Source organism: Leopardus geoffroyi, chromosome A1, assembly GCF_018350155.1.
Source record: "Leopardus geoffroyi isolate Oge1 chromosome A1, O.geoffroyi_Oge1_pat1.0, whole genome shotgun sequence".
Taxonomy (NCBI): Eukaryota; Metazoa; Chordata; class Mammalia; order Carnivora; family Felidae; genus Leopardus; species Leopardus geoffroyi.
The window spans coordinates 17,543,184-17,550,821 of NC_059326.1; the positions used below are offsets into that span (position 1 = coordinate 17,543,184).

General features: G+C 39.8%; 1 long non-coding RNA gene across 1 annotated transcript; it reads right to left on the minus strand.

The window, feature by feature from the left end:
• Positions 1–228: 228 nt before the first annotated feature.
• Positions 229–6,897, minus strand: LOC123602169. Its single transcript, XR_006714481.1, has 3 exons — positions 6,719–6,897; positions 1,269–1,433; positions 229–691 (listed from the first exon to the last, which is right to left on the minus strand). It is a non-coding gene; the product is annotated as an uncharacterized LOC123602169 (long non-coding RNA).
• Positions 6,898–7,638: the final 741 nt, after the last annotated feature.

The window sequence follows — 7,638 nt, forward strand, 5'->3', positions numbered from 1 at the left end:
TCCGACTTCAGCCAGGTCACGATCTCGCGGTCTGTGAGTTCGAGCCCCGCGTCAGGCTCTGGGCTGATGGCTCAGAGCCTGGAGCCTGTTTCCGATTCTGTGTCTCCCTCTCTCTCTGCCCCTCCCCCGTTCATGCTCTGTCTCTCTCTGTCCCCCCAAAAAAATAAATGTTGAAAAAAAAAATTAAAAAAAAAAAAAAAAAAAGAAAAGGGACAGACACATAACTGGTGCCAGAAGAACACAGCACTTCATTTTTCATGGAAAGTCATAACAAGAATAGTTACAGTTTTGCTTTTCAAAACACGTGACAAAGGGCCCAGTGATAGAGAAATCAAATGATGAGATATAGGAGTCAACAATTCATTTCAGTCATGGTATTTCTTGGCTGGCTCCATGAAGGTTCTTATTGCTGGGTCTTACCTGAGTCATGCATGACGTGGGTTCTAAATAAACAGCGAGGCTAGTCTTTGATGTTGAATTCATTTCTGAGTTGCCTTCTCATATTCTTCACTTTGTTCATAGATACATGCAGCCAACTGCAGGAAGAAGGAAGTTGCTTTTGTGGTGCTTCGGCTCTCAGTTTAGCCATTGTCTCAAGAATAGATGATCAATGTGCCATTCTCTGTTCCTGTTGTGATTCCCGTAATAAGAGCTGATTCATGTTTTCTAGTTTACATTCTCCTTGTGTTGTCTGCCATGAGGAGAAAGGGTGATTTGTTCTTTTCAAAATAGAACATGAATGTCTATCCACTTTTAATAGGCTTATAAACAGGTGTATTCCACTTGGTAAATGTTTCCTTCTTTGAGTGACTGCCCATTCTACCTCATCCTCATTCAAATAGCATGAGGAAAGGAGGGGGCTAGGTGGGTAGGGAAGGGGCGATGCATCAAATATTAAAAAGCTGAGGTCAAAGCATTACAGTTTATTACCATCATGTTTCACAGAATATATGAACCATTAAAATTCCAATACTGCACCATATTATTGTGATAAAGGTTGTAATGGGAACGAGGAACGACACCACATGAATCTGTTCTAATGGCACTGGTGATAACACGAGCAAGAAAAAGGCACAAACAAAGCCCATTCCTATTATAACATTAAAATGAGAATCTGGTGCCTCTGCTCTGAAACCCAAGACGTAAGCTATATAACAAAATGAGTAAAAGTAACATCTGGAGGAGTAACAATGTCATATTATAGTGGACACCTTGGGGGAGGGGGTGATTAATCATTCCCAACCCTACAACATGGTAACCATACCTACCTGGTTTTGCTCAGTTTTAAATATGCCTCTTCCAGTGCTTGTCTTCATGACCACCAGTAGTAAGAACTATGATGTTTATATGTTAGCTGTCAAGTCACAAGACCAATTCTGCATTCATTAGTGGTGAAAGCTTTGTATTCCTTATCTTTTCTGCATTTCAGTTTCCTGATATGTAAAACCAGAGAAAGAACATACCTATGTCAAAGGGTGGCTGTGAGATTAAATATAGAGCATGAAACATAGCACTGAAAAAATCAGCGGTTACCATCAGTAATAGCAGTCACAGTGTGATATGAGAGATGTTTTTACCACCTGCCCTGCTCCGCAGGCGATTTCTAGATAGTTTTGTATAGTTCCACCTCACTCAAAGGCCAGGTTTACCCTTCACACCGACATAATCCAATGAGGTGTCCTGTTCTCCTAGCCTCATCTGAGAAGATGGAGTTTATAAGCATCTGGCACATCTGTCATGGATTGTCCACATGAGATGGATCACATGGGCTACTGGGCAAGTTTTCCGGCCTCAGTTAAGGATAGTTCCAAAAAAGGCGATGGAGAATCAGCATGCTAATCCTTGGAGCTTGGCGGTCTTAAGTGGGCAACAAGACCACCATATTGCCCCAGCTTGCACCTGCTCCTGTAATGTTGCTGGTGAGGGGCCTTCCAGTCCCAGCTTGCCCTCCTGAATACATGGCATCTCTTTCCTTTACACTTCTTTCTTCAAGCCACTGTGGAAGTCATTTAGCTTCTTGGTATGAGAAAAGATCACTATTCAAGTAAACAACATTATACTTCTTTCCTTTAGGTCACAAAGTTGTTCACTTATTTGCTTGATTTTTCCCCTATTTTTTCTTCTGTTTGTACCTTATGTTTTTAGTTCTCTTCTACTGACTTGAACAGATTAGGAGGAATGGAAAATTTTTAGTGGTCTCAGAGATGTGGAAATCATATTTGTATTAATACTTCAAATATGATCCCACTTTACAAGGGGATAAAGATGTATACCTTCAATTCAAGTCACAAAACAAATAGCATCATCTTCTTTAGCAGATATTTGGTATTTCAAAAATTAATAACTCCTTATAATAGGATTTTAAAAGAACTTTTCACCCTAATCATGAGAGTAATATATGTCCGTTGTTTTCTCAGTTTGAATACCTCCAAAAGCTGGCCTTGATGCAAATTGGGATGCAGTTATTAATATGGGAAGTGGAAATGATCCTGTGGGAGTAGGGGAAGTAAGCCAAGGAAGGGAGGGAAACCAAAAATGAGTGTGCTACATAGATCAATGGAATAGAATAGAAAACCCAGAATTGAACCCACAAGTGTATGGCCAACTAATATTTGACAAAGCAGGAAAGAGCATCCAATGAAATAAGACAGTCTCTTTAGCAAATGGTGCTGGGAGAACAGGACAGCAACACGCAGAAGAATGAAACTAGACCGCTTTCTTACACCATACTCAAAAATAAACTCAAAATGTATGAAAGACCTAAATGTGAGACAGGAAACCATCAAAACCTTTCAGGGAAAAACAGGCAACAACCTCTTTGACCTCAGCAGCAGAAATTTCTTGCTTGACACATCTCTGAAGGGAAGGGAAATAAAAGCAAAAATTAACTATTGGGATCTCATCAAGATAAAAAGCTTCTGCACTGCAAAGGAAACAACCAACAAAACTAAAAGGCAACCGATGGAATGGGAAAAGATATTTGCAAATGACATATCAGATAAAGGGTTAGTATCCAAAATCAGTAAAGAACTTACCAGACTCAAACCCAAAAAATAAATAATCCAGTGAAGAAATGGGCAGAAGACCTGAATAGACACTTCTCCAAAGAAGACATCCAGTTGGCTAACAGACACTTGAAAAGATGTCTAACACCACTCATCATCAGGGAAATACAAATCAAAACCACATTGAGATACCACCTCACGTCAGTCAAAGCGGCTAAAATTAACTCAGGAAACAACAGATGCTGGCGAGGATGTGGAGAAACGGGGACCCTCTTGTCATGTTGGTGTGAATATGAACTGATGCAGCCACTCTGGAAAACAGTGTGGAGGTTCCTCAAAGAACTAAAAATAGAACTACCTTATGAGCCAGCAATAACACTACTAGGAATTTACCCAAGAGATACAGGAGTGCTGATACATAGGGGAACACGTATCCCAATGTTTATAGCAACACTTTCAACAATAGCCAAATTATGGAAAGAGCCCAAAAGTCCATCAACTGATGAATGGATAAAGAAGATGTTGGGGCGCCTGGGTGGCGCAGTCGGTTAAGCGTCCGACTTCAGCCAGGTCACGATCTCGCGGTCCGTGAGTTCGAGCCCCGCGTCGGGCTCTGGGCTGATGGCTCAGAGCCTGGAGCCTGTTTCCGATTCTGTGTCTCCCTCTCTCGCTGCCCCTCCCCCGTTCATGCTCTGTCTCTCTCTGTCCCAAAAATGAATAAACGTTGAAAAAAAAAAAAAAAAAGAAGATGTTTATATATACAATGGAATACTACTTGGCAATGAGAAAAAATGAAATCCTGCCATTTGCAACAATGTGGATAAAACTGGAGGGTATTACACTAAGTGAAGTAAGTCAGTCAGAGAAAGACAGATATCATATGTTTCCACTGATATGTGGAACTTGAGAAACTTAAGACTGTGGGGGAAGGGAAGGGGAAAAATAGTTTCAAACAGAGAGGAAGGCAAACTATAAGAAATTCTTAAATACAGAGAACAAACTGAGGGTTGGGGGGCAGGAATGAGGGGAAATGGGTGATGGGCATTGAGGAGGGCTCGTGTTGGGATGAGCACTGGGTGTTGTATGTCAGCGATGAATCATGGGAATCTACCTCCAAAACCAAGAACACACTATATACACTGTTAGCCAACTTGACAATAAATTATATTAAAAAAAAAATCATGGCAAGCAAAAAAAAAAAAAAAAAATGAGTGTGCTAATCAAGCTGAAACCTTTCTAGGCATTTTGTACAGAAAGAGATTTAAACGTGGAAAATGGGTGTTTACAAATTATTGGAAGCATACAAAGAGTAAGCTCTGGGCTGGGCCTCCAGGAACAATTCTCAGAAAATCATCACTGAACTAGTCCACAGGTGGAGCTGCGACTTCTACCCCAGTCAAGAAGATGGGAAATTTGGAAGGTACCACTAGAACCTCAGAAACAGACCTTCCTAGCAGCAATCCAGGGGTCTCTGTCAGTAGAAGTGCATCATGGTATAATCCACATAGGGGAATCTGGCATATTTAACAATAACTAAGTATGCATTTCATCTGCTCAGCAATTCTGCTTCCAAGAATTTATTCTACAAATGCACAGGAATGAAAATATGTATACACCAGGTTTTGCACCATGGCATTATCTGAAAATAACTGCATCTCCAGCAAGAGGACTGGTTTAGTAAACAATCCACAGAATAAGACAGTGCACCAGTTTTTAAAAAAAAAAAAAATGAGAGCATTCTCAACACAGTGATTTTGGAAATCTCCAGGATATGTTTTAAAAGAAAAAAAAAGTATGGCATTTAAGCAAAGTACAAGATGTGTGTATTTAGTTGTGCCTGAAAGCAAGACAGTACCCAAAGACTAACGGAAACAGGTGAAATGAATATAGGATCAGGCCAACAGTAAAACATCAGAGTTTTGAGCATCAAAAAGGATAACGATAGTAATGGTGAGGATAAAAAAGACCATTAAGATTAAAATGATACTAAATTAACAAGTATGTATATAAGCGGAAGAAGCCCTTACTAAGAAGTTCAGTTAATAAATGTAGAAGGAATGATAGAATTAGAACTCTACCATTTTGCAATCCCAATGCAACAATTGATTCAGACAAGGATTATCAATGGATAGTAAGAAGTATTGGGTAAAAGGTTGTGGGAAATAGGGTATTCGCACAGCCTGGAGAGAAAAGTTTTTTTCATAATGGAGACCTTTGGTGAACAAATCTCAACAAAGTAATAAAAGGGAATATTGTCAATAAAGGAACATGCTGAAATTCAGTGCCTCCTGGTGCAATGCAGTGGCAGGAACATAATATCACCTATGTGGTGGTCGTACGAGGAGAGTTTGTCCAAATATACAAGAACACATGCAGAAAAATCCATAGTGTGAGATGGTCTATAAAAGAAATGGCGTGTCTTCAAAAATGTTAATATCACGAAAGATTAAAAAAAAAAAAGTCACGAGAAATTTTTCCAGATAAAGGGACATTAAAGAGGCATGAAAATTAAATGCAATTTTTAATTTCCCAAACCAGAAAAAAGTAAACAGTTGCAAAAGTAAACAGTTGACACGATTGGCACAACGAGGGAAGCCTGAGTATGGATTGTATATTAGATGTTATTGACTCAATATTACTTTTGCAATATTTACTTTTGTAAAGATGGTATTTTGGTTACTTAGAAGTTACACACTGAAGTATATAGGGACGATGTGTCATGATAGATCCACTTACTTTCAAATGGTTCAGCAAAACAACAGCAAATAGGTGAATAGAGAAGAAAACATAAAGTGGCAAATGTTAAAAATTGGAAAATCTAGGTGAAGCATATATTAGTGTTCATTGTGACATTCCTTTTGATTTTCTCCATTGTTTTGAAATTCTGCAAAATAACAGCTGAACAATGTATATTTAAAATCAGAACTTGTTTTGGGGCGCCTGGGTGGCGCAGTCGGTTAAGCGTCCGACTTCAGCCAGGTCACGATCTCGCGGTCCGGGAGTTCGAGCCCCACGTCAGGCTCTGGGCTGATGGCTCAGAGCCTGGAGCCTGTTTCCGATTCTGTGTCTCCCTCTCTCTCTGCCCCTACCCCGTTCATGCTCTGTCTCTCTCTGTCCCAAAAATAAATAAACATTGAAAAAAAAATTAAAAAAAAAAATAAAATCACAACTTGTTTTAAAGTTTATTTATTTATTTTGAGGAAGAGAGAGAGAGCATGCGCAGGGGAGGGGCAGAGAAAGAGGGAGTGAGAGAGAGTCCCAAGCAAGCTCTGCACTATCAGCACAAAGCCCGACGTGGGGCTCGAACCCACGAACCATAGGATCATGACCTGAGCCAAAGCTGGGCGCTCAACCGACTGAGCCACGCAGGTGCCCCAAACCATGACTTTTTTTCAAAGTAAATAGAACAGTGGATCTGAAATGTTACCTTTGTTGCAAAAATGAAGAGAAACAAAAATACTCATTTGTATAAGCAAACCTTAAAAAGATAAATTTTAAAATCTAATAAAGTGTTTTCAATAGGAAGGAGAGAAGAAGGTGGAAACAAGATTCTCAGTGTATAAGTTTTTATATTGTTTTGCTTCTTCATGTAAATATAATATCTATTTTAAAACACAGCATTAAATAAAATGCAACAGAACATAGAAGAAATGTCATGGGCTCCTGAGTCAGACTTCTTGGAGCCAATCCTGTTCTATGACTTCCCAGCTTACCATTGCTTTAGGCAAATTGTGGAACTCCCAACGCCTGTTTTCTTCTCTGCAGGGTGAAGACAATAATGATACCTGCCCACTGGAGGATCAAAGTACTCAGACCACGCCTGGCACTCTTCAGAGTAAGTTTCCAAAGGAAGCAGATCTTCAAACCAGTAGAAAGAATAGAAACTGTCTGGTCTCAACTTTTGGTTCCAATTTTTCTTTTTTAGAAAAGCTAAATTTGTTTCCCTAGAAGAAAAAAATCTAATATCTTCAGAGCCCCACACCGGCAGGGGCTGCCTCATGGTATGAATTTCCTATGATCGCGGTGTGATGGAGCTGGACCGGTCAGTCCTTAAATAGCACAAAGTCAACCCAGTCGTTTAACAAAATTCCAGCTGGTGGCAGAGAAAGGCCGAGAATGCAGGACACGTGGCTCTCTTTCCAGTACAATGTGTTATTTGTCAGAGCTGACACTCAGGCTGAGAAGAAATTCATTCAGTCAATAAATATTTTTTGAATGGTTACATGGGGGGGGGGGTGCTTGGATACGGTAATGAACAGAGAAGTCTACCCATGTAGGAGGGGCAGAGAAAAAAAATAAAGACGTACATAAAATTTAAATACACAATAAAATTTCAGGTAGTGGTGTTATAGAGGAAAGCAAAGCTGAGGAGGGAAATTGAAGGTAACGGGGCCAGGAGGGTTTTGTTATTTTAGGTAAGATGAAGGCCTCTTTGAAAAGGTGACTTTTAAGCAAAAATCTGATTGAAAGAGGGAAGATTCAATGGGAAGGAAGCCTGGGCTACATAGGCAAGTGGGCAAGATGATTACTAACTTCCCTTTTGATACTAAATTATGTGAGCTCCTTAGGATACAGGGCCTTATAAAACCATGACAACATGATCTACTTCTCAGCAATACCAACATTCAGTAAA